This window comes from Sciurus vulgaris, assembly GCF_902686455.1.
Source record: "Sciurus vulgaris genome assembly, chromosome: 1".
NCBI classification, from domain to species: domain Eukaryota; kingdom Metazoa; phylum Chordata; class Mammalia; order Rodentia; family Sciuridae; genus Sciurus; species Sciurus vulgaris.
In genome coordinates, this window is record NC_136461.1 from 74,548,300 (window position 1) to 74,576,151 (window position 27,852).

Consider the following 27,852-nt stretch of genomic DNA (forward strand, 5'->3'; position numbering starts at 1 on the left):
ATACCTCCACAGCTTAAAAAAAAAAAAAAACATTGCAAGATGAGTGTTTACTTCCATTGGCTAATTGATTTAGTTAATTAAACAAGGCCAAGACCATGAATCAATCCTCATGCAGATCATTTTATTTCTTCTTCTGAGTAATGAATTTTTAACCTTAACTGTGTCTTCAATAGATACCATCCGTCAAAAAGAAAACCAGGAAAAAAATCCTTTATTAATACTGCCAATCCATTTCAAAGCTCATGTACTACAGATCAGGGAAGCAAATATTTCAGGTCAGATCTTGAATTTAATGATCTGAGAGTTCTCTCCAAGATAATTTTGTGTTTTAATTTTTGTGATAATCTTAAAAATATGTATAAATTTGCTCTCAATTTACCTAACATGAACTTGTTCATGAGTTCAGTATCTGTATTTATTTTGAAAGTTACTAAAAAATTTGCTTTTACAATGGCATGTTATTCAGGTTGTACAGAAGTTCAAATAGTGTTAAGAGAATTGTTATTACATAGAATACAGGCTAGACTCCTGTACTATATATTTAAGTACCACATTTGTATTTTGAACACCAAATTTTTTCAGTAAAATGAAAGAATATAGCATTAAATAATTTTTCTTTAAAACATACTAATGTTATAGACAGATCAGTATTTGAATTAAAAATTTTTGTTTTAACAGTGTGTAAGAAATCCTATACTTATTTTTTATGTGTTTTTATAACTTTTTGTGTGTTTAAGAAACAGAATAGTGGAGTGGGAGAATATCTTTGCCACTCATACTTCAGATAGAGCGCTAATTTCCAGAATCTATAAAGAACTCAAAAAACTCTACACCAAGAATACAAATAACCCAGTCAACAAATGGGCTAAGGAAATGAATAGACACTTCACAGAAGAAGATGTACAAGCAATCAACAGATATATGAAAAAATGTTCAACATCTCTAGTAATAAGAGAAATGCGAATCAAAACTACCCTAAGATTTCGTCTCACCCCAATTAGAATGGTGATTATCAAAAATACAAGCAACAATAGGTGTTGGAGAGGATGTGGGGAAAAAGGTACACTCATACATTGCTGGTGGGGCTGCAAATTAGTGTAGCCACTCTGGAAAGCAGTATGGAGATTCTTCAGAAAACTTGGAATGGACCTACCATTTGACCCAGCTATCCCACTCCTTGGCCTATACCCAAAGGACTTAAAATCAGCATACTACAGAGATACAGCCACATCAATGTTCATAGCTGCTCAATTCACTATAGCCAGATTGTGGAACCAACCTAGATGCCCTTCAGTTGATGAATGGATAAAGAAACTGTGGCATATATATACAATGGAATATTATTCCACCATGAAGAATGATAAAATTATGGCATTTGCAGGCAAATGGATGGAATTGAAGAATATCATGCTAAGTGAGATAAGCCAATCTCAAAAAACTAAAGGATGAATGATCTCGCTGATAAGCGGATGAGGACATATAATGGGGGGGGGTAGGAGGGGTTAGGGTTAGGGTTAGGTTTAGGGTTAGGGATAAGGAGGGTGGTAAGAATGGAGGAAGGAAGGACTGTATAGAGGGAAAAGAGGGGTGGGAGGGGTGAGGGGTGGGGGAAGGGAAAAAATAATGATTCAAACAACATTGCCCTATGTAAATTTATGATTTTTAATTAAAAAAATAAATAATTAAAAAAGAATAGTGTAAGTCAACACTGGAAGTTTTAAAAAAATATATTTTCTTTAAAAGTAGGTCCATCATATATTACTCAGTTTTGAGAAATAGTAAGAACTTAACCCTAATCCAAGTCACTATTGTCTTTTACTTAATTTGCTGCAGTGTGATACTATGTATTTCCCTTCTTTCTCCTACATTCATTTACCACACAATAGCCAGATGGTCCTTTGAAAAACAAATTGGATTGTGTATGGAATTTTTTTCTTAAAGAAAATATTTTGCTTTAAAATATTTGCTCTAATTTGCCTTACAGAACTCCTGTTACTTCAGAAGTCACTTATGAAAATAAACGCTAAAATATTGAAAGTATTAGCAAACCAAATCTAGTAGTATTTGTAAAGAATAAATCAGGACCAAGTAGCACTTATCCCTGGAAGGCAGGGATGGTTTAGCATTAGGAATTCTACTCAAAGTAATTCAGTGTATTGAAGAAGATTAAAGAAAATATTGTCATGTGAATCATAAACCTTGTTTGGGCGGTTTAGCCACACAGTTACAATGTTTTAACAGTTAAATAGAAACAGTTGTCTTCTTTTGACAGTATCATATAACTTATTATTATTTTTGCATTAGAATTTTGTACTGATCTTTGCTGTCATTATTTTAAACATGCTTATTAAAACATGTTATGATTTTTTAAAGTCTTTTTCTTTTTTCTTTTTTTTAATTTCATTTAAAAAATGTTTTTTATCTTTTAACAAGACCATCTAGTACTGTTGTCAGTAGTACAACTGAAAAGCACACTCCCAGAAACTAGGAACTTTGAGAAATAAGTTATTTGTATGGTAAAATGCATGAAGATCTGACCAATATGCTATTCACTTAAGAGAGAAAACTTTCCAAAGTATTAACGATAAGACTAAAAAAACAAAAAGCAGCATGAACGAAAAAACGTTTCAGTGATTATAGATTTATGGGCTCCCACACTATGTCACCTAGGCTTTCTATTTCTTATGGGAAAGTTAATATTCAACATTGAATGTTTACTAATGTAAGAACTTCAGAAACAAATGTTTATTAAAGTGAGACATTCCCCTGTATATTAGAGTGTAAAAGAACATCCCTCCAATTAAACATACCACTTTGTGAACTCATTATGTCCTGGCATCCCATATATATAACACCTGTGAAAACTTAGTTGAGTAACAACTTTGGAACATAGTCAGTGGTCTTAACTACCAAAAAGGCTGGGTAAGGGGGCATCAGCCAAATTAAACAGTACCTAATTCAGCTGGGGCAGGACAGGAAAATGATATTTGGGAAAGTGACTAGAGATTTATCCCAGTGAAGGAAGCTGAAGCTCCAAATGATGAAGAAAAATATTCAAGAACATATACTAAAGTGGTGCATCGGCCTGTAATCCCAGTGACCTGAGAGACTGAGCCAGGAGGATTGTGACTTCAAAGCCAGCCTCAGCTTCTTAGACCGTAGGCAACTCAGTGAAACTCTGTGTCTAAATAAAATATTAAAAAGTGCTGGGGATGTGGCTCAGTGGTCAAATGCCCTGAGTTCAGTCTCTGGTACCAAAAAAAAAAAAAAAAAAAAAGTAATAATAAAATAAAAATAAATATATACACACACTAACGGTTAAAGACAAGGTTTAAAGGTAATGGTCTTCTAAGTAGAATTGAGTTAGACTCTGTGTTGGGGGCATACTACTTTTTTGGTTTCATGCCCAAGAAGAAAAGCATTTCAGTAAAAATGAAAGCAAATTAGTGCAGTTTTCCTTTCAGATGCATAAGAATAAGAAGCAGTGCACTTAAGCTGTTGCAAGAAATCATTTCAACTTGCTCCATCTATGTTTTTGCTGGTTTTTAAGGCTTGCAGAACAAAATTACAAAGCCCTAGCAGAGGTCCTTATATAACCAATGCATCATTGTCACTGACCAGGGTGTTCTGATAAATTGTTTGATGGTGAGCATTAAATTAGGAGAGAAAGATATAAAAGTCCATTTGGCATTTATGTTTGCAGAATCTTTTCAAATGGAAAAAAAATTGCTTTCCACTTGGAATTAAAACAATTAAAAAACTGAAGTTAATTTGCTAATACTGTACTCTCCCCTTATCTAAGGTTTTGCTTTCTTAGGTTTCAGTTACCCTCTGCCTCTGTCCAAAATGTTAATAGAAAATTCCAGGAATAGACATTTGATAAATTTTGATTTTCAAATTGCACACTGTTCAGAGTAGCATCACAAAATCTCACATTGTTCCACCCCATCCCACTCAGGTGTGACTGATCCGTGTGGTATATGCTATCTAGCCATCAGTCATTTGGCAGCCATCTTGATTATGGCATCAGCTGTCTTGATATTGAAATACTTGTGTTCAAGTAACCCATATTTTACTTAATAATGGCCCCAAATTTCAACATTAGTGATTCTGGTGGTTCAGATATGCCAGAGAGAAGCCCTAAAGTATTTATTTTAAATAAAAAGCTGAACATTCTCAATAAGGAAAGAAAAAGAAAAAAAGAAAACCTGTATGCTAAGATTGCCAAGATCTACACTAAGAACAGTCTTTTGTCTGAAATCATGAAGAAGGAAACTAATCTTATGTAAACAGTATAATTGAAAGCGAATTGAGTCTGTTATTTTATTCTTAGACCCTGTAAACTGAGAAGAAATTGTTTGGTTCCCTAAGACTCAGTGTTCCTACTTATGAAATGAGATAGGACAAGATCAGTGGAAATACTTATGTCCCAATCCAACCCCAAACCAATTAAACCTGAATTTCTGGAGGTGAAGTCCAGATGTTCATATATTCTGAAGTTTTACAGGTGGTTCTCATGTGGGAAGCAAAGGTTGGAACCACTAAATTATATGATCTAAAAATAGTGCTACTCAGAGTGTTGTCTGTGAACTCCCTGCCAGTCTACAAAAACTGCTTATTATTAGACCACAAGTACATGTGTATATTGTGGCAGAATGTAAATCGAAGCACTAGTGTACTAATTAATTTGGATGACCCCCCCCCCCACTCCTAGTAAGACCATTGATTAATTGTGTCCCAGCATCATTCCTTAATTTGTTTTTGTTTTGTTTTGTTAATGGGGATTGAACCCATGGGCACTTAACTATTGAGCCAAATTCCTCATCCTTTTTATTTTGAGACAGGATCACGCTAAGTTGCTGAGACTGGCCTCAAACCTGTGATCATCCTGCCTCAGCCTCACATGTCACTGGGATGCCACCACGTCTAACTCAATTTAGGTTTTAAGTTTTGCAAGTGTCCTATATATGAGATGCTGGGACATAATGGGTTAAGGAAGTGATGAATTTCATTTACATTCTGGCAAAATCTTTAGTTGGTTTCAGACCAGAACTTGGAATAGTACTTCTTTAAGATTATTTCCTGGATTTTAAATTCTTAAATTCTGTGTGTGGATACTTAATATATGGTTGTTTAAAACTTGATGATCTAGAGCGCTCTTGGAGTAGTAATTAGCATTACAATGAAAGAATGTTGTTTAGGTAATGAAATTGGCAAAAAAAAAAGAAAGTGAAAGGTTAAAAATGTTGGATGATTTCTGTTTTTTAAGACAGGGAGTACCTTTTCAAAACCTATCAAAGAAATGGACAACTTGGGTCTGTGACAAAGCATTCATATTTTAAAACATAGGTCAGTAATTGTATGTGAGAGCATACAGATTAACTGATCAGACCAAAACTTTTCAGTGTTCAAATCAGAATAAGCTCCCCTGTAAAAGCAGCACCTTTGTGACATTTTAACTTTAGTATTCCTCTTCTTCCTCATCCTTTCCTTCAATGGAATCTATACCAACCGGGGTGTCACTCAGCATGCACACAGCATGCTATACCTTGGCCAAGTCTCTACCAGGCAGCACAGTGGGAAGCTGGTAATTAATGCCAGTCTTGAAGCTAGTGGGACAGGAATCCACAAACTGGATAGTACACTTGGTCTTGCTGGTGGTAATGGCAGCATTAACATCTTTGGTACATCACCATGGTACAATAGGCTGCAAGTCATATATTTACCATGGCGGTGGTCATACTTTACCATCTTATTGGCTGGCTCAAAGCAAGCATTGTTGATCTCTGCTACAGAAAGCTGTTCATGATAGGCTTTCTCAGCAGAGATGATGGGCCTATGTGGCCAGAGGGAAGTGAATGCAGGGATAGGACACGAGGTTGGTGTGGAATTCTATCAGGTCAGCGCTCAGGGCTCCATGAAATCTGAGGGAAGCAGTGAGGGATGATGTGGTTTGACCAATCATCCTATTCAGGTTAGTGTAGATTGGGCACTCTATGTCATGGTTCCTGTGATAGATGTCATAGATGGCCTCATTATTTACCATGAAGGCACATTATTTACCATGAAGCATGAAGAGTGCTCCAGGGTAGTGTGAGTGGTGAGGATGGAGTTGTAGGACTCACCTACATCTGCGGAAACCTGCTTGGACTTCTTGATGTAATCAGCAAAGAGTTGAACCCAGAGCTGGTTCCCTCACCAAAGCTGTGGAAAACCAAGATACCCTGAAGACCTGTGCACTGGTCAGCCAGTTTATGAATTCAGTCCAAGACAAGGTCAGTGATCTCCTTAACAATAGTGTAGTGACCTTGGGCAGAGTTATTGGCAGCATCTTCCTTGCCTGTGATGAGCTGCTCAGGTTGGAAAAGCTGACAGTAGGTCCCAGTTTGAACTTCATCAATGACTATGGGTTCCAGGTCTACAAACACTGCCCTGGGCATGTGCTTGCCAGTGCCTGTCTCACTAAAGAAGGTGTTGAGGAAGTCATCTCTTCTCCAAATGATCTTGTCACTTGGCATCTGGCCATCAGGCTGGATGTCATGGTCAAGTAAAACAGTAGAGCTCCCAGCAAGTGTTGCCAATCTGGATACCAGCCTGGCCCATGTGGATAGAGACATTCACACATGATTGCTGCTTCAAGGCTGCAGAGTAGATGGGTGGAGAGGAGAGGTTTTGCTTCTTACAGAACAACTGTTAGGCAGGCAATGTAAGAGAACCTGCGGGATGATTATTTTTTAAAGAACAAATGAATAGTTTCTAATATGGAGCATATTCCATGCTACTGCCAAATTATGAGTAGTATTTTATAGTCTAATTTACTGACCAGTGTTATCACTTTTCCTTCATTGTTGAAGGAGATACTTGAATTGCACATCATTAATTATTAACAATGATTGCAAAGTAGTTTTTAAATGTAGAATACTCTGTGATATTTAATACAATTTCAATAATGATAGTTGAAGACAATTACGAAAATAATTGTTCTCATATATATTATCAATAGACATCATACTGCAAGTAATTCTTAGCAAAAGGATTGTACATGAACAGACAGAGAATACCAGGCTCATGAGAAGTTTTGCCTGTGATAGAAAAGATTTTAAATTGGTAATATATTGTGAAAGTTTTAGTTTGTAAACTTTTATATTTGAAATTAGTAGTATCAAAAGAAGTATTGGGTGAAAAATGATCTATTTTGAAGTTGTAATGTGTTAACTCTTTTCGAAAACTGTAATTTTATTTGTTAAAGGTTGAAATGGACTTAATATTAAAATGCTAATTTAATTGAAAGTTCATTCTAAACCTCCCACTAACTTTTAGAATAAATTTAAGGTCATCTTGAAAACTTTTTTCTTTGGTTATTATGATTAGTTTGTAGATTATTATAAGAAATTATTTATCTCAGGGCAAGTATTTATAGATTATTCTGGATTGGTAGTGACAGCTCTTTAGTATCAGAGGTTTACTCAAAGTCATCTGGATTCTTTTTATCTATGTTCCTGCTTGCTTATTGAGTTCTTGTTAATAAGAATGCATTTTTCTTTTCCTTTTACCACTTTTTAAAAAATCAGTGATTTGAACAGTGAGGATAGTCTCAAGGACAGAAACTCTTGTCCTAAAACTGAAATGTATATAGGAAAGACCAGGATAATTTAAAGTTTTGAATAGGGTTAACTGCTGCAGATTTTTTCTAGATAAACAGCTGGTTCATTTTGACCATCTGTGATTAACTGACCTTTGTAAAAAGTAGTTTCCTTCCTTTCAGTCAGCTTATTCCCCAGTCTTTATTTTTATCTAATTCATTTAGTGTGTTGTAATCCCATTTTCTGATCATATGGACCTCTGGATTGAAAAATAATAATAAATGATATTGTTTAGATGTTTTGATAAATGGTAGTTGGGATTATACATTTATGAATTATGGATATTGTCAGAATATATACAAATAGAATAGTAAAATGGATCCCCTACATATTCATTATCAAATTCTAGCATTTATCAACTTACATCTGGCCTTATTTCATCTATTTTTTTTTTCTACTACAGCATATCTCAGATAACATGTTGTATTCATAAATATTTTTCAAGGGGATTGAAACGTAGTTGATAACTGGAATGGATGATGTCAAAGAACCCCATGGGATTCTGGGTAATGGAAAATCCTTGCTAAAAAGGAGTTCAGAATTTTCTGTTGGAATACAAAGATTATATCACATAGTAACTATATTACTAGTATTCTGTGCAGTATATGAATGCCCTCATGGCAGCTCCATAGTAAGACTGAAAGTATCATTTCTCTTACTCTACCATGCAAATTCTTATTTAAATGTTAATTGTTTAGCTTGTATAATGCTTTGATTTGTGTTAAGTGTGTTATGAACTTAATAATAAGAGACAAATGGAAAAAAAATGTTTTTTTTATGGGTTTATCAGTTGAGACACAACCTGTAACAGATTGTATTATCTAATAGAGATGGTTTGCAAATATGCAAAGATTGTTAATTTTCAAACATAAAGTAGTAGTAGTTATGAATTTAGGTGTATCTTAAAAATGAGTAGACCATTTGCCCCTTAAATTTGTTGAAGTGTATTAAAAATGAATTCATGTTCAGAATGGCTTTGAGACACCAGTGAGGAGGGGCACAGTAAATTATTCCATAATAAATGAAAAGGTAAACTCTTATGTTGAAAATGCTAATATTAGAATAGTAAATATGCAGTAAATACTCGGAGAATTTTTATTCTAGAGCACCTGAGGTTTTTTGTGTTTGCTTGTTTATATATTTATTTATTTATTGCTGGTGGCCACTAGAATAACAACTATGAATGATTTTCCTAAATTCCAAAGGGGAGAAAATTAACAATGGAATGGTAATTTATTGTTCAGGCTCTAGTGACTCTTTTCATTAGATTTAAATTATTCACTAAAATTCTGTTAGAAATGTGCTAATAAATGGTACATTTTCAAAAATGCAAATGTACTTTGTCACCTGGTAGAAATGAATCTCTTAGAGGTCGGAATCACATTTTGAAAGAATTTTAAGGTTTCAAAATCCTTCAAATTTTGTCAGTTGAAAAACTTTTGCAGTATTAATATGTGTTATGTACTCAGCATCCTTTTAAAAGACTATTAAAAATTGGATCAAAATGTAAAAGGGTAAGTGATTCTTACTAAATTAACAATGCAGATATACCCATTGTAATAGACTGATTCCAAATATGTCTCCAAATATGTCCACATCCTAATTCCCAAAACATGTGAGTATGTTACTTTACATGGCAAAAGAAATTTTGCAGATGTAATTAAATTAAATACGTTGAGATGGGGAGATTGTCCTGGATTATGTAGGCAATCTTAGTGTAATCATATGGGATCTTTTAAAGAGGGAGGCCGGAGAGTCAGATAAAAAGGATGTGATAGCAGAATCAGGGTTTGTCCTCAGAGACTTGAAGGTGCTGTGCTGCTTTCTTTGAAGTTGGAGGAAGAGGCTATCACCCAAGGAAAGCAGGCAGCCAGCCCTAGAAGCTAGAAAAAAGTGTCTAGGGAGTAGATTTTCTTCTAGAGCCCTCAGCACCTTGATTGTAGGACTTCTGACCTTCAAAACCATAAGATTATAAATTTATATTCTTATGAGCTGTTAATTTTGTGGTAATTTGTTAAAGCAGCAATAGGGAAATGATGGTATATCATACCATGAAGTACTGAGCTACTTTAAAAAGGAACATGGAAGGTCTTTTATGTTTTGATATAGAAAGATCTTTTTTTTTTTTTATGCAAACCGCAAGAGGTGTTTATTCCAGCGCGCTGGGACCCGACTCGTGACTCACGCAGGAGTCCAGGAGTCGAGTCCCTAGCAGAAAATCTTGTGGGTTTATAAAGGCAGAGACCACACATCGGGAGGGGTCGCACATGAAAGGGAAAAGGGGGACAAAACTGCCGGGAAATTTCAAAGGGGGTCTGGGTTTGCTGATAACATACTACATGTTTCACAATGTTTTACAACAGGGCGTAGATTCTGGTCAATAGTTTCTGGTAATCCTACTGTTTGAGCACTATCTTGCTATCTGGCTCGATTTACCCTTTTACTCCCTGTTTGGGGCTGATTCCTGGAGCAGCTTTAAGGGCTTTGTTCCCGTCACTGGGAGGGAGACCTTAGGGAGTTGAGATAAAACAGACAGCTTAAAAAAATGTCCATTCTTTGATATAGAAAGATCTTGACAGTGGTTAAATTTAAAACATAAAGGCAAGATGAAGAAAAAAATATATACTCTTCCAATATTTGTGTAAAAAAGAGGTACATAGTTGATTCTTTAATTTTTTATGCATGCCATAATGCATAAAATGATTTCTGAAAGGTTAATAAGGTTAAAAATAGTGGTTGTGTACTGTGGAGGGTGGAAATTGGGCAAATTAATATAGAACAAGAGGAAAACTTTGAAAACCTTTTAAAAATCTCTCTTCAGGGGTGATGCTGTAGGCCAGTGGTAGGCCCTTTTCTTAGCATGTGTGGGGCCCAAGATTTGATCCCTAGTATTGGGTGGGGGGAAGTAAAACTAAAAAACAAACCTAACAGACGTTAGACAATTCTACAAGCTTATTTGGTAAGTGGCTAAACCTTTAGATTGAACCATTTTATGAGACCAAATTATGTTTAAAGTGCCTTATACTTTGATTTAATAAGCAACAAAATTTAAATTTATTTGTAAAACAGGAGACATTAATTGGTATTATTTTTTTCCTAAAGAACCAGCTGATAAAGAGATTTATTGTTTACTGCATTCTGATGTGGTCAGAAGTGAAAAGTAAATGAAGGCTTTATTGTTAATATAATTGTCTTATATTCTGCTTGTTTAGTCTGTGTCCTGCTATGAGTGTTGTCACTTGGAATTAAAATGAAATCTTATTGAAAAAAGTGCATGTGTATGTGTGTGTGCATAAAAAATGCTTCTAAAATTAGTACTACAAAATGCATCAGATCTATTTCTACATATCACACACAAAATACACAATAGAAATAAATATATTACAGCTAGATGACTATTTTATACCATAATATATTTTGTGACAATAAATTTTCTTTGGATATTAAAAGTAATTTTTATTAGAAAAGTTGGGAAATCCTAAACAGTACTCTTATATTTTAAATCATAATTTAAATTAAAATTCTGTAAAATTTGTATAGGGCCATTGAAATGTTGGGCTCAGAATGAAGTTTTGGTAAAAATCATATAGTTCAACAAGCCATAACACTGCAGGAAAAAGGTTTGTGGTACAGAATACTAGCACTATTTAGCCTTATAATTTTTAAGTTTGGTCATATTTTTATATGGAACCATTTTAGATGATACTGTTACCATTTCTGTTATCTCTATTATTTTTATCTTACTGATTTCCTAGAATGCTAATTTAGGATGTCAACACTTAGGCACCAGACATGAAATGGCAGTGCATATTTCTGTCTTAACATATATGTAAAGTATGTTTTTAAAACTCCTTTTAAAAATTGTATGTATAGGTAATTGCTTTTACTGTTCTCCTTTGAAGTGGGAAGTGCTTTTATTATAACTGCCACAGGTTGTTATTTGAGTTGGTTCTCTGTTTTTCTGAGAAGCTGCTCATGTAGATTTTAATAAACTGAGGTAAGTAGAATAAAGGGAGAAGAATTCTGGCAGATCTCTCTTTTCAAAATGTAGTTATTTATTGCTTAGGACATCTTAATCAGGAATTCAATTTTTAGTTCATCTTAATCCCTATTATCTCTCCTATTTATTAGTCAGTTCAAGAAGAGTAAGAAATGAATACTACTTTTATTATAGGGAGACATCAGCATCTTTATGTATGAATTCTCTAATTTTAAAAGCCTGTGCTAGGTGCAGCTATTTTAAATAACAATGTTTTCAAACAATATGGGAGCACTAGCCTGTTTATAAAGTTAAAAGGAATACTTAAGAAATAAATGTGTTTATATTGTTACAAATTGATGTTTTAATACAAACATAGGAAAAACCAGTAAAGAAATATTCCCAGATATATGCTTGGGTTATATTTGAATGGTAAGATTATTTTATTTTCCTCTTCTTCCTGGTATTGTTAATCTATCCTTTTCTGGAGTATATTTGTTTTTATAATACAGGGGGAAAATGAACTTAAAAGGCCCTAGGAACCCATCTTATTCTTTGGTGTAGCCCTTATTTTAATGAGTTGATGCATATGAGAATTGTACTTTAAATATTTGAAGACAAAATATGTAAGTATGTCTTCATGCACATATCAAAAATGCAAAAAATATTTTTTTCTTGAAAATGAATCTACTTAAGTGAGTTCCACATTTTGTTTTATAAAGAATATGTATTGTTTTAGTTAGCTTTTTTGCTGCTGTGATTGAAAGATCTGACCAGAACAATTTTAGGGAAGGGAAAGTTTATTTAAGAACTCATGGTTTGAGAGGTCTCAATCCATTGAAGACTGGCTCCATCCCTCGGGGCTTAAGATGAGGCAGGACATCATGGCAGAAGTGTGTGGCAGAAGGAAACAGTTCACATGAAGATCAGGAAGCAGAGAGAGAGGTCTCCACTCACCAGATATAAATATATACCCCATAGCCATATTCTACCTGCCTCCAGTTACCATTCACTCAATCCCATCAGGGATCAATTCATTGATTAGGTGAAGGCTATAACCCAGTCACTTCTTTTCTAAACCCTGCACTGTCTCGTGAGCTTTTGGGGGACACCACACATCCAACCATAACATAATATTTATTTTGTATTCTCTAATTTAGGTTAATTTGAAATAAAGCAAAAAGTGTAAGTCCTTTGCAAAACAATGTAGTTCTCTAGATTTTTTTCTTCAAGTCTTTTGCAGTTGCCTTATCAGTATCTGGCTTTAGGCTCATATTTACTAGGTCTTTCTGGAGTAGTCAGTTTGGTTTTCATGGAAGCAACATCCCTCCTACTTTTCTCTCACACATGGTTGATGTTTGCAATCACAATAAACTTGCCATAAATTAGTTTGGAAATAGTCAACTGAAAGTCAACTTTATGAAAGTAGGAATTTAGCTTATTATTGTATATATTATTATAGCATATATACTTTCTGGAGGAGGAAGAATCTGGCTTTAACTCAGCATTATGATTTCAAGATGCTTTCATGGTGTGTGTGTGCGTATGTGTGTGTATCTATATGTGTCTATCAATAGTTTTTGTGTTATTTAGCAGTAATAGATTGGATATAGCACTATTTATTTAGTCATTTACTGGTTGATAGGCATGAAAGTTGCTTTTCATTTTGGGCTATTAAAAAAGCAGTGAACATTTGAACCCAAGAGTTTGTATTGATGTATGCTTTTATTTCTCTTGAGTAAATGTCTAGGAGTGGACAGACTAGATTGTACAGTTAAATGAATATTTAATTTTTAAAGAAAACTATCAATATATTTTTCTAAAGTGGTTTTCCCATTTTGTACTTCTACAAGCAGTTCATGAGAATTCATGAGAATTCTTGACAAGGCTTGATATGATCAGTCTTTAATTTGAACCATTCTGGTAAATTTGTATGGCATGTCATTGTGGTTTCAGTTTTCTTTTCCCTAATGACTATCTATTTAGTCATTTGAGCACCTTCTCGCATTATTATCTGCATCTCTCTCTTTGAGGACAATGTTCAAATCTTTTTTCCATTTTAAAAAATTAGAGGCTTCCAGGTTGCTGTGTTCTATGCTGCTTTCTTCCATCATAATGTTCTGCTTCACCTTAGGCCCAGAACTATGAAGTTGACTGACAGTGGAATAAACCTCTGAAACCACAAACCCAAGTAAAGTTTTCCTCCTAAGTGTCATTCTTGTCAGGTCTTTCCATCACAACAATGCAAAAGCAGACTAAAGCAGAAATTGGTACTCAGAAATTAGGTCATTGTGGTGACAATCTGATCATGTGATTCCAAAGCCATTGGAGCTGGTTTGTATGGGGAGGAATTTTAAAAAGTGTAGAAATGCAGACAGGAAAACTTTTAGAATGTTATTGGAACTTAATAGATAATTCTGGTGTCAGCAGGACTGTGGACTGGACTCCTAAGGTTGCAGAGTAGGACTCTCTTGGAAATTGGAGTAGAAACCATTCATGTTATGTTCTGGCAAAGAAGTTGTCTTCATTTTGCCCACGTCTGGGACTTTCATGAGGCTGAATTTAAAGGTAATGTACTAATTATGCCAGTGGAAGAAATTTCAAGGCAGCATAGCATTGAGGTGTCAGCATGGATATTGCTGGTGACTTCTATCCAAGTTTTCTCTGATAATCAGGAACAGAAAGTAGAGTGGAAATATTTGAAAATCTTCTAGTGTTCCCAGAAAAAATTCGAATAACACTGGGTTAAGGAAGTTTATGGTTGTTAAAGACATTATGGCCACTAATGATGCTAAGTAATTTGCAAAGAGATACTAGGAAATGGCCGGGACCGTTTCCACTATGCTGCTTGACAAGGTCTTGAGCATGGGGAAGGGCTTGGCAAGGCCACCATTCCAGGAAATTGCCGCTGTCATCTCTCCTAGCTTTTGGATGTTTTCTTGTAATTATTATACTTAATAACTATACAACAGCATATTATATTCCCTGGATTGTTGAGATAAGAATTTAACCTCAATGAGTCTGTGGAGTTTGGGGTAGAGTGAGGAAAGCTTTAAAAAATGTACTATATCACACATAATAGATCTAAAAGTACAGAGTTTGAGGAGTTCTTCAGAAAACTACAGTTTTAGGAATTGCTTGCTCCTATGTCCCAGTTAAGGTTTTACCAGCAAAACAGCCTGACAAATAAAACAAGAGACTTGTCCCCACAGTGCAAGGACTGCCCTATTTAGCTTACAAGATTGGGGGATGTTTGTGTTATCCACCTAGAGGGAAACAAGTAAATAAGTATAAGGACCCACCTCCCACAGATCCACCTCTCTCTGTACAGGGGTGTACAATGAAAATGGTGAATGAATAATTAATATTAATGATAAATGGACAAATGTCCAATGTTTGTCCTTCCTTCAAAGGCTTGGACATCGAGGGCCACCCTGGGAATGTAGGACTAAAGAACAAAGAAACAGCATATGCAAACAACTAGAAAAATATTATCTTAAGATCAAATGCCCTCATTACATGCTAACTGGTTATGAATAGTTTATGCTGGCTTAGGTCTCACATATGTATTACAGTAGTTAGAGGATAAATCAATAACATAAAGAATACTAGGATAAAAATTAAGCACTCACACTGATTGTTTGATAGTAAATAACCTAACTTAGTTTTAACTGAGCTTGTTTAGGTAATAAAGTAGTAGACCTTTAAGGTTAAATAAAAAATATAATGATTTGAGCTAAAGATTAGTGCATGTTTTGCTTAGCAGTTCAGTAAAATTAGCTTAAAACAAAATAGAGTCATTATGCTGACAATAGGTCTGACACCAAAGGGTAAACAAAGGCCAGTAGGATGAAAAGAGGAAACCCTTTCACTGTAATATGCTTATGTGAGTAACTTTAAGTAAAAATAAAAAGTTGGCCTTAATGTAACCGCTGTGTGTTAGACAACTACTGGAAAGTGTGGTTAATGACAAATCTTGTGGTAATTTCTCTACAACATCTATCTAGTTTAATCCTGCTTTACTTAATACTATAATACTATGAAATAAATCTGAGCAGCACTTGCTTCAAATTTCTCTAGGGGTTCCTGTGTGCTGACCACCCATCCTTGGGGAACCCACCGGTTGCTGGGGCTGGGGCTGGCTCTGGGCAAGGAGAGATAGTTTGAGGGCATCTCATGGACCAGCAAGACCACACACACCTCAGGGTCAAGGATGTAAAAAAATTCCTTTGAGAGAGGCCATGGGAGCACCGTGATTGCCCAGTGGAACCTAGGAAGTTTTTCAGCATGCTCAGCCACCCAGGCACTTAGAGGCTGCTGCAGCTGAGGTCCCAGGAGGCTTGGTTTGAGATAGTAGCAGACCTTAACATCAACTCCATAATGGTGGTTCTACAGGAATGTAGGAAGCTAGAGTTAAGGGGTCATGGAGGCTTCTACAGAGATTTCAAAGGAAGGCCTGGGTGAAACCAGGCCAAGTATAGCAGGGTCAGAGTCCCTGTAAGCCGCTTCTGAGGAGGTGATACATGAAGATGTGAGAAGGAAGCTGAAGCTGCAGTGGTGAACCCTGAGGTTAAGAGATGCCAAGAAAGTGGGACATCTGCTTTGGAAAGCTATGGGAATCAAGCCAAAAGTCAAGAGAAGAGACCGTGTGTATTGCACCCAGCAAGGCCATAGGAGCAGAGCTAAACAAACCCTTTAGAGAGAGAATCACAATGCCACGTACCCCAGATGCTGGATGTGGAGCTATAGGACTTGTTTGCCCAGCTGGATTTCCATCTTGCTTTGGTCTCATCCCTTCTTTCTATGCCCCTATCTCTCCCTCTTGGAATGGAAATGTTTACTCTGTGCCATTATATTTTTGATATATGTAACTTGCTTTTGATCTTTACTCTCATAGCTGAGAGTTTGCCTTGAGTCTTGGACTTGTTCTTTTGGGAATTCCTGGAAATGTTAGGACTATTCTTGAAAATATGTTTTGCATTGTGAGATGGACATGAGATTTTGGGGGGCAAGAGGAAGAATGTTGTGGTTTAGATGTGAGGTGTCTCCCAGAAGTTAATGTGTGAGATAATGCAAAAATTTTCAGAGGTGAAATGCTTAGATTACGAGAGGTGTAAGTTAATCAGAAGATTAATCCACTTACATGGATTAAGTGGGCAGTAACTGTAGGTAGGTAGGTAGGATGTAGCTGGAGGAAGTAGATCATTGATGGTCTCACTTTGGGGCTTGTATTTTGTCTTTGGTGAGCTGAGCTTTCTCCTTCTTGGTTGCCATATTCTGAGCTGTTTTCTTCCACCATGCCCTTCTGCCATGATGTTCTTCACTTTGTACCCAGAGCAATAGAGTTGACTGACTGTAGACTGACTGAACTATGAGCCAAAATAAACTTTTCATCCTCTTAAAAAAGAAAAAAAAATTTTTTTTTGGTGGGTTTCTTATTATTTAATTGTAAAATACAAATGTTCTTTGGATGTTATACAAATCTTTTGTTGATTATACATTTTGCAAATTTTTCTCCCAGTCTGGGATTTTCTTTTCATTTTTAATCTTTTAATTTTGGTGCACTCCAGTGTACTAATGTTTACTTTTTTAAAAAAATTATTTATTTTGGTTCATTGTAAACAAATGGGGTACAACTTATTTCTCTGGTTGTACATGAAGAAGAGTCATACCATTTGTGTAATCACACATGTACATAGGGTAATGATGTTTGTCTCAATCTGTTATTTTACCTTCCCTCGCCCCTCCCACCCCTCTTTCCTCTATATAATTCATCCTTCCTCCATTCTTGCCACCCTCCCACCCCCCATTATGTATCATCATCCGCTTATCAGAGAGATCATTCGTCCTTTGGTTTTTTTGGGATTGGCTTATCTCACTTAGCATGATATTCTCCAATTTCATCCATTTGTCTGCAAATGCCATAATTTTATTCTTCTTTATGGCTGAGTAATATTCCACAGTTTCTTTATCCATTCATCAGTTGAAGGGCATCTAGTTTGGTTCCACAACCTGGCTATTGTGAATCGAGCAGCTGTGAACATTGATGTGGCTACATCATGGTAGTATGCTGATTTTAAATCCTTTGAGTATAGGCCAAGCAGTGGGATAGCTGGGTCAAATGGTGGTTCCATTCCAAGCTTTCTAAGGAATTTCCCCACTGCTTTCCAGAGTGGCTGCACTAATTTACAACCCCACCAGCAAGGTATGAGTGTACCTTTTTCCCCACATCCTCGCCAACACCTATTGTTGCTTGTATTTTTGATGATGGCCATTCTAATTGGGGTGAGATGAAATCTTAGGGTAGTTTTGATTTGCATTTCTCTAATTACTAGAGATGTTGAACATTTTTCCATATGTTTGTTGATTGCTTGTAGATCTTCTTCTGTGAAGTGTCTGTTCATTTCCTTAGCCCATTTGTTGATTGGGTTATTTGTATTCTTGGTGTAAAGTTTTTTGAGTTCTTTATAGATTCTGGAGATTGGCGCTCTAAAGTATGTGTGGCAGATATTTTCTCCTACTCTGTAGGCTCTCTCTTCACATTGCTGATAGTTTCCTTTGCTGAGGAAAAGCTTTTTAGTTTGAATATATCCCAATTATTGATTTCTGCTTTTATTTCTTGAGCTTTGGGAGTCCTGTTAAGAAAGACTGATCATAAGCTGACATGATGAAGATTTGGACTTACTTTTTAATCTATAAGGTGCAAGATCTCTGGTCTGATTCCAAGGTCCTTGATCCATTTTGAGTTGAGTTTTGTGCAGGGTGAGAGATAGGGGTTTAATTTCATTTTACTGCATATGGATTTCCAGTTTTACCAGCACCATTTGTTGAACAGGCTATCTTTTCTCCATTGTGTGTTTTTGGCTCCTTTGTCTAGTATGAGATGACTATATTTATGTGGTTTTGTCTCTGTGTCTTCTATTCTGTACCATTGGTCTGCCTGTCTATTTTGGTGCCAATACAATGCTGTTTTTGTTACTATTGCTCTAGTATAGTTGGAGTTCTGGTATTGCGATACCCCCTGCTTCACTCTTCCTGCTAAGAATTACCTTAGTTATTCTGGGTCTCTTATTTTTCCAATGAATTTCATGATTGCTTGCTTTATTTCTGTGAGGTACGTCATTGGGATTTTAATTGGAATTGCATTGAATTTGTATAGCATTTTTGGTAGTGTGGTCATTTTTGACAATATTAATTCTGTCTATCCAAGAACATGGGAGATCTTTCCATCTTCTAAGATTTTCTTTAATTTCTTTCTTTAGTGTTCTGTAGTTCTCATTGTAAAAGTCTTTCACCTCTTTTGTTACATTGATTCCCAAGTATTTTATTTTATTTTATTTTTTTTTTTGAGGCTATTGTGAATGGGGTAGTTTTCCTAAATTCTCTTTATGAATAAAAATGCATTAGATTTATGAGCATTGATTTTATATCCTGCTACTTTACTGAATTCATTTATGAGTTCTAGTAGTTTTCTGGTGGAATTTTTTGGCTTCTCTAAATATAGTCATGTCATCGGCAAATAAGAATAGTTCGAGTTCTTCTTTTCCTATTCATATTCCTTTAATTTCTTTGGTCTGTCTAATTGCTCTGGCTAGAATTTCAAGGACAATGTTGAATAGAAGTGGTGAAAGAGGGCATCCCTGCCTTGTTCCAGGTTTTAGGGGGAATGCTTTTAGTTTTTCTCCATTTAGGAATGATATTGGCCGTAAGCTTAGCATAGATAGCCTTTCCAATGTTGAGGAATGTTCCTACAATCCCTATTTTTTCTAGAGTTTTGAGCATGAAATGGTGCTGTATTTTATCAAATGCTTTTTCTGCATCTATTGAAATATTCTTGTAATTCTTAACTTTAAGTCTGTTGATACGGTAAATTACATTTATTGTTTTCCAGATATTGAATCAACCTTGCATCCCTGGGATGAAACCCACTTGATTGTGGTGCACTATCTTTTAAATATGTTTTTGTATGCGATTTGCTAAAATTTTGTTGAGAATTTTTGCATCTATGTTCATTAGGGATATTGATCCGAAGTTTTCTCTCCTTGATGTGTCTTTGTTTGGTTTTGATATCACAGTGATGTTACCTATATAGAATGAGTTTGGAAGGGTTCCCTCCTCTTCTATTTCATGGAATACTTTGAGGAGTATTGGAATGAGCTCTTATTTGAAGGTCTTGTAGAGCTCGGCTGAGAACCCATCTGGTCCCAGACTTTTCTTTGTTGGAGGGCTTTTGATGACTTCTCTTTCATTGCTTGAAATTGATCTATTTAAGTTGTATATGTCCTGCTGATTCAATTTGTGTGGATCATATGTCTCTAGAAATCTGTTGATGTCTTCAAGATTTTCTGTTTTGTTGGAGTACAGATTTTCAAAATAGCTTCTAATTATGTTTTGTATTTCAATCCTGTCTGTTGTGATATTTCCTTTTTCATCACGAATTTTAGTAATTCAAGTTCTCTCTCCTCTTTGTTAGTGTGGCTAAGGGTTTATCAATTTTGTTTATTTTTTCAAAGAACCACCTTTTTATTGTTTTTTCAATTGTTTCTTTTGTTTCAATTTCATTGATTTCAGCTCTGATTTTGACTATTTCCTGTCTTCTACTACTTTTGGTGTTGCTCTCTTCTTCTTTTTCTAGGGCCTTGAGCTGTAATGTTAGGTCTTTTATTTGTTGACCTTTTCTTCTTTTATTGAATGAGCTCCATGAAATGAATTTTCCTCTTACTACTGCTTTCTTAGTGTCCCGGAGATTTTGATGTGTTGTATCTTTGTTCTTGTTTACCTCTAAGAATTTTTTTATTTCCTCCCTGATGTCATCTGTTATCCATGCATCATTCAGCAGCATATTATTTAATCTCCAGGTGTTGGAGTAGTTTCTGTTTTTAATTTTGTAATTGATTTCTAATTTCATTCCATTATGATCTGATAGAATACAAGGCAGTATCTCTGTCTTTTTGTTTTTGCTTTGTGGCATAACATGGTCTATTTTAGAGAAGGATCCATGTGCTGCTGAGAAGAAAGTGTATTCACTCATTGTTGGATGGAATATTCTATATATGTCTGTTAAGTCTAAATTATCAATTGTGTTATTGAAATCTGTGGTTTCTTTGTTCAGTTTTTGTTTGGAAGAGAGGTGTGTTAAAGTCACCTAGTATTGTTGTGCTGTGGTCTGTTTGGTTCCTGGAATTGAGAAGGATTTGTTTGACATACACGGATGAGTCACTGTTTGGGGCATAAATATTTATGATTGTTATGTCTTGCTGTTTTATGCTTCCCTTAAGCAGTATGAAATGTCCTCCTTTATCCCTTCTGACTAACTTTGGCTTGAAGTCCACATTTTCTGATATGAGGATAGATATCCCGACTTTTTTGCTGAGTCCATGTGCATGGTATGTTTTTTCCCATCCTTTCACCTTTAGTCTGTTGAGTATCTCTTTCTATGAGATGAGTCTCTTGAAGGCAGCATATTGTTGGATCTTTCTTTTTAATCCAGTCTGCTAGTCTGTGACTTTTGATTGATGAGTTAGGCCATTAATTTTCAGGGTTATTATTGAGATGTAATTTATATTCCTGGTCATTTTGGCTTAATTTTGGTTTTTAACTTGACTTGGTTTATCCTTTATTTGGGTATTCCTTTGGGGTAGTTCCTCCCTTTGCTGACTTACATTGTTGTTTTTCATTTTTTCCTCATGAAATAATTTGCTGAGAATGTTCTGTAGTTCTGGCTTTCTATTTGTAAATTCTTTTAGCTTTTGCTTATCATGGAAGGGTTTTATTTTGTTGTCAAATCTGAATGTAAGTTTTGCTGGGTAAAAGATTCCTGGTTGGCATCCGTTTTTTTTCAGAGCTTGAAAAATGCTGTTTCACGCCCTTGTAGCTTTTAGGGTCTCAGTTGAGAAATGTGCTGATATTGGTTGAGAATGTGCTGATGTCCATATTGGTTCCCCCCTGAATGTAATTTGATTTTTTTCTCTCATAGCCTTTAAAATTTATTTTATATGTGAGGTATTTTCATTATAATGTGCCTTGGTGTGGGTCTGTTGTAATTTTGTACATTTGGTGTCCTATATGCCTCTTGTAGTTGATTTTCCATTTCATTCTTCAGATTTGGGACATTTTCTGATATTATTTCATTGAATAGATTGTTCATTCCTTTGGTTTGTTTCTCTGTGCCTTCCTCTATCCCAATAATTCTTATGTTTGGTCTTTTCATGATATCCCATAATTCTTGTAGATTCTGTTCATGATTCCTTTCCATCTTCTCTGTTTGGTCAACTTTGTTTTCAAGATTAAATATTTTGCCTTAAATGTCGATGGTTCTGTCTTCCAGGTGTTCTATCCTATTGGTTATGCTTTCTATGGAATTTTTAATTTGGTTTATTGTTTCCTTCATTTCAAGAATTTGTTTGTTTGTTTTTTCAGAATCTCTCTTTATTAAAATGATCCTTTGCTTCCTGCATTTGCTCTTTTTATTTCATTTATTTATTTTTATGTGGTGCTGAAGATCGAACCCAGGGCCTCGCATGTGCCAGGCAAGTGCTCTACCACTGAGCCACGATCCCAGCCCTGCACTTTCTCTTTTAACTGTTGATTGGTGCGATTATTCAATGCGTGCATTTGCTGTGTTATCTCATCGTTTACTTCTCTGTTGATTTTAACTATGTACATTCTGAGCTCCCTTTCAGACATTTCTTCTGTCATACTGTCATTGGATTTTATTGATGTAGCATCTAGGTTTGTTTGGGACATTTTCTTCCCTTGTTTTCTCATATTGCTCATGTATCTTCCCCTCTCCTAGTCTTCAGTAGCCTGAAGTCTTGGAGGAACTTGATAATGCAGTGATCCCAGAAGTATGCTGCCCCTCAAGGGATGGTGGACTCCAGGTGGGGTATATTCCCTGCTAATGGGCAGAGGCACCTCCATGTGTTGACATATGATCAGCCGCAGGGACACTACACTGTCTCCTGGGCCCCAGCTGGTCTGGTCCTTGCTCTCTGGACCTACTTCCCTGGCAGGGAAGTCTGTGATGTTTACTTTTATAGTAATTGCTTTATTGTGTTCATGATGCCTTTGCCAAACTCAAGGTTACCAAGATTGTTTCTTCTAAAAGTTTTAAAATTTTAGCCCTAAATTTATGTCCATAATTAATTTTGAATTCAGTTTTTTTATGTAGTATGAAATTAAGAATGAAAATTCCTCTTAAAAATTAAGAAAAAAAACCATGGCTATCTAGTTTCTACACTTTTTGTTAAAAGGACTATCATGTCTTCTATCGAATTGTCTTATCAGCTCTGTCTAAAATTGATCACGTGTGTAGTTGTATTTCTGTATTCACTAGTGTGTTCCATTGGTCTTGGTGGTCTTTATGCCAGTATCACATTATCTTGAATACTATATCTGAATAATAATGTCTTGAGATAAAGTGGAGTAAGTCTTCCAATTTTGTTCTTTTACTTCGAAATGTTTTTCCTACTCTAGATCTTTTGTGTATGTCAGTGTTAAGCTTTAGACTCAGATCGTCAATTTATACCAGAAAGCTTGTTGGGATTTTCATAGGGATTAGCATTTATGTGTAAGTTTGGAAAGAATTAACAACTTAATAATAGTATTTAACCATGAACATGACTTCTTTGTCTAGGTCTTAGATTTTTCAGTACTTTAATGGTTTTTACTATATTATATATCTTCATATTATTTTGTATGGTATTTTAAATGTTAATTACTGTTATCTGCTGTTTTTAATATATAAAAATACAGTAGACCTATGTATATTGATTTTTGTGTCCCATGAGGGACATAAACTCTCTTATAAATTACCATCTCTTTTTTTTTTTTTGGTAGATTTCTTAGGAATTTTTACATAGTCATGCTGTCTTAGACAGAAAACAGTTTTACTTCTTGCTATCTAATCTGTGTGCCTCTCTTTCCTACTTTTTCTTGCCTATATTCATGGGCTAGAACCTCCATGACAGGGTTGCATGAAAGTGGTGAGATGGATATCCTTAGCTTATTCACAGTTTTAGGGTAAAAAAATCTAATTTTTAAGTAAAATACGATGTTATTTGTACATTTTCAAAAAATATTCTTTGAGGAGAATGTCTTTGAGGACTTTCTCTTCTATTCTTAGTTTTCTGTGATTTTTTATAATCGTGAATGGGACTCAGATTTTGTTCATCTACATGTTAAAGCAGGCTTGTATTCCTGGTGTAAATAAACTATTTGTAGTATGATCATTAGCCTTGCATACATTGTTGTATTCACTAAATTTTTGATGATTTTGCCTTTGTGTTCATGTGGAATTTGGTTTCCAGTTTCCTGTAATGTCTGTCTGATTTGAGCATCAGCGTAGTGCTAATTTCAAATAATTAGAAGACAAGTATTCTTTCTTATTCAGTTTTCAAGAATTTGTTTTGAATTGATTTTTTTTTTTTTTTCATGGTGCTAGGGATCGAACCCAAGGCCTGTGCTTATAAGGCAAGCACTTTACCAACTGAGCTATCTCCCCAGCCCTTGAATTGATATTTTTCTTAAGCATTTGGTAGGTTTTTCTGGTAAAACTATCTGTATCTGTGGGAAGGTCTTGTTTGTTGGTTTTTTTGTTTGTTTCTGTGGGATGATTTTTATCAATAAATTCATTTTCCTTAGTAGATAAGTTTGTTCTATTTAACTATCCTTAATTGAGCTCTGTTAATTTTTGCTTTTTAAGGAATTTATCAATTTCATTTGTTATCAAGTTTATTGTTATAGAATCATAATATTCCCTTATTATCTGTAGTGCCTTGCCTCATCTAATTTGTGTACTTCCTTCCTAGTCTGGCAAGGGGGTTATTAGTTGGTTTTATGTTAATTCATTTTGGTATTGTTTTAACATACAGAACAGGATTCAGTTTTACTGAGTTTTCTGTATTGGTTTTCTGTTTTCCATTTCATTGATTTGTGCTTTTATTTGTTTTCCTTTTTCTGTTTTCTGAGGGTGACACTTAGATCATTCGTAGACCTGTGTTCTTTTCTGTTATGATTATGTACAGCTGCAAGTTTCCCTATAAGCACTGCTTTCATTACATTTCACAATTTTGATGTGTTATCAGTTTTGTTATATTCAAAATACTTTTTAAATTTTTTTCCTTTCTATAGCTCCTGGGTTACTTGAAGTATGTTGTTTTTCTAATATACATTTTTAAAGTTGTTTTATTTTTATTTATTCTTATGTGGTGCTGAGAATTGAAACCAGTGCCTCATACATGCTAGGCAAGTGCTCTACCACTGAGTTATAACCCCAGCCCTTGAAGCCTGTTTTATAGACCAAATATATGTGATATCAAATTTTTTTCTGCTGCTAATTTTTAGTTTTATTCTATCAAAGTCAGATAACTTGCTTTGTATGACTTGAATCCTTTTAAGTTTATTGAACCCATTTTATGATTCACAATATGGTTTATCTTATTAAATGTTCCATGTGCAAAAAAAAAAAAGTATCTGTATCCTGATTGGAGTTTTTCATAAATTCCAGTTAGTTTATAGTATTATTCAAGTTCCATACATCTTTATGGGATTTCTATCAATTTTTTTTAAATTATTGATGAAATCATGGTGAAATCTCTTACTATACTTATGAACTTGTCTTTTTCCTCCTAGTTTTTCACTGATATGTTTTAAGAGTCGCTTACCACAATGTACTTATATTTAAGGTTGTTGTGTCCTTGTGATAATAAATTTACCCCTTTAGCTTTATGAATTTAGCCCTCTTTTCCCTGTCAGTATATTTTGCTCTGAAATTCATTTTGTTATTAATGTGGCCTCTCTAGCCTTCTTTTGATTTGTGGTATCATAATGTATCATTTTCCATTCTTTTTGTTTCATTTAACAATCCTTATTTTTTTCATCCAGTCCAACAGTCTCTGCCTTTTCTTTGGGATATATGGATCATTTATTTTAACTTACAAATATCAAGTTTAGTAGTTATTAATAAGGATTTAAGAGTCTGTGTAACTTGATGGTTTCCATCCAAAAACCTCACTCCTGACATTTAATTTTCTTTAAAACCAATTTGTTTTATTTTTTTTAATTTTTTAAATTTTTTAATTTTTTAAAAATTTTTTATTGTAAACAAATGGGATACATGTTGTTTCTGTTTGTACATGGAGTAACAGCATACCATTTGCATATTCATACATTTACATAGAGTAATGATGTTTGATTCATTCCGTTATTTTTTCCCCTTCCCCCCCACCCCTCCCAATTCTCTTTTCCCTCTATACAGTCCCTTCTTCCTCCATTCTTGCCCCCCTCCAACCCCCCATTACGTGTCATCATCCGCTTATCAGTGAGATCATTTCTCTTTTGGATTTTTTAGATTGGCTTATCTCACTTATGATATTCTCCAATTTCATCCATTTGCCTGCAAATGCCATAATTTTATCATTCTTTATGGCTGAGTAATATTCCATTGTATATATATACCACAGTTTCTTTATCCACTCATCAGTTGAAGGGCATCTAGGTTGGTTCCACAGTCTGGCTATTGTGAATTGAGCAGCTATGAACATTGATGTGGCTGTATCTCTGTAGTATGCTGATTTTAAGTCCTTTGGGTATAGGCCGAGGCGTGGGATAGCTGGGTCAAATGGTGGTTCCATTCCAAGTTTTCTAAGGAATCTCCACACTGCTTTCCAGAGTGGCTGCACTAATTTGCAGCCCCACCAGCAATGTATGAATGTACCTTTTCCCCCACATCCTCGCCAACACCTGTTGTTGCTCGTATTCTTGATAATCGCCATTCTAATTGGGGTGAGATGGAATCTTAGTGTAGTTTTGATTCGCATTTCTCTTATTACTAAAGATGGTGAACATTTTTTCATATGTTTGTTGATTGCTTGTAGATCTTCTGTGAAGTGTCTGTTCATTTCCTTAGCCCATTTGTTGACTGGGTTATTTGTATTCTTGGTGTAGAGTTTTTTGAGTTCTTTATAGATTCTGGAAATTAGTGCTCTATCTGAACTATGAGTGGCAAAGATATTCTCCCACTCTGTAGGCTCTCTCTTTGCGTTGCTGATAGTTTCCTTTGCTGAGAGAAAGCTTTTTAGTTGGAATCTATCCCAGTTATTGATTCTTGCTTTTATTTCTTGTGCTATGGGAGTCCTGTTAAGGAAGTCTGAAACTAAGCCAAGAAGGTGAAGATTTGGACCTACTTTTTCTTCTATAAGATGCAGGGTCTCTGGTCTGATTTCAAGGTCCTTGATCCATTGTGAGTTGAGTTTTGTTCAGGGTGAGAGATAGGGGTTTAGTTTCATTCTGTTGCATATGGATTTCCAGTTTTCCCAGCACCATTTGTTGAAGAGGCTATCTTTTCTCCGTTGCATATTTTTGGCACCTTTGTCTACTATTAGAAAATTGTATTTATTTGGGTTTGTGTCTGTGTCCTCTATTCTGTACCATTGATCTACCTGTCTATTTTGGTGCCAGTACCATGCTGTTTTTGTTACTATTGCTTTGTAGTATAGTTGAAGTTCTGGTATTGCGATACCCACTGTTTCATTCTTCCTGCTAAGGATTGCTTTAGCTATTCTGGGTTTCTTATTCTTCCAGATGAATTTCATGACTGCTTGCTCTATTTCTGTAAGGTACGTCATTGGGATTTTAATTCGAATTGCATTAAATCTGTATAGCACTTTTGGTAGTGTGGCCATTTTGACAATATTAATTCTGCCTATCCAAGAACATGGGAGATCTTTCCATCTCTAAGGTCTTCCTTAATTTCTTTCTTCCATGTTTTGTAGTTTTCATTGTAGAGAACTTTCACCTCTTTGGTTAGATGGATGCCCAAGTATTTTATTTTTTTTTGAGGATATTGCAAATGGAGTTATTTTCCTCATTTCCCTTTCAGCTGTTTCATCGCTTGCATATAAAAATGCTTTAGATTTATGCGTGTTGATTTTATAGCCTGCTATTTTGCTGAATTCATTGTTGAGGTCTAGAAGTTTTCTGGAGGAGGTTTTGGATCCTCTAAATATAGAATCATGTCATCCGCAAATAGTGACAGCTTAAGTTCCTCTTTTCCTATTCATATTCCTTTAATTTCTTTAGTCTGCCTAATTGCTCTGGCTAGAGTTTCGAGGACAATGTTGAATAGAAGTGGTGAAAGAGGACATCCCTGTCTTGTTCCTGTTTTTAAAGGGAATGGTTTCAGTTTTTCTCCATTAAGAATGATGTTGGCCATGGGCTTAGCATCATTAG

The 27,852-nt window shown here is 35.2% G+C and overlaps 1 protein-coding gene and 1 pseudogene across 4 annotated transcripts in view; one reads left to right on the top strand and one right to left on the bottom strand.

Moving 5' to 3' along the window:
• The window catches only part of HS2ST1 (heparan sulfate 2-O-sulfotransferase 1), a 215,381-nt gene that overhangs the window by 119,169 nt on the left and 68,360 nt on the right, over positions 1 to 27,852 (top strand). The gene's annotated exons all lie outside the window — the stretch shown is intronic.
• LOC306654027 (tubulin alpha-1A chain-like) lies at positions 2,354 to 14,537 on the bottom strand (annotated as a pseudogene). The gene is made up of 2 exons: positions 14,454 to 14,537; positions 2,354 to 6,690 (listed from the first exon to the last, which is right to left on the bottom strand). The product of its transcript is annotated as a tubulin alpha-1A chain-like (transcript).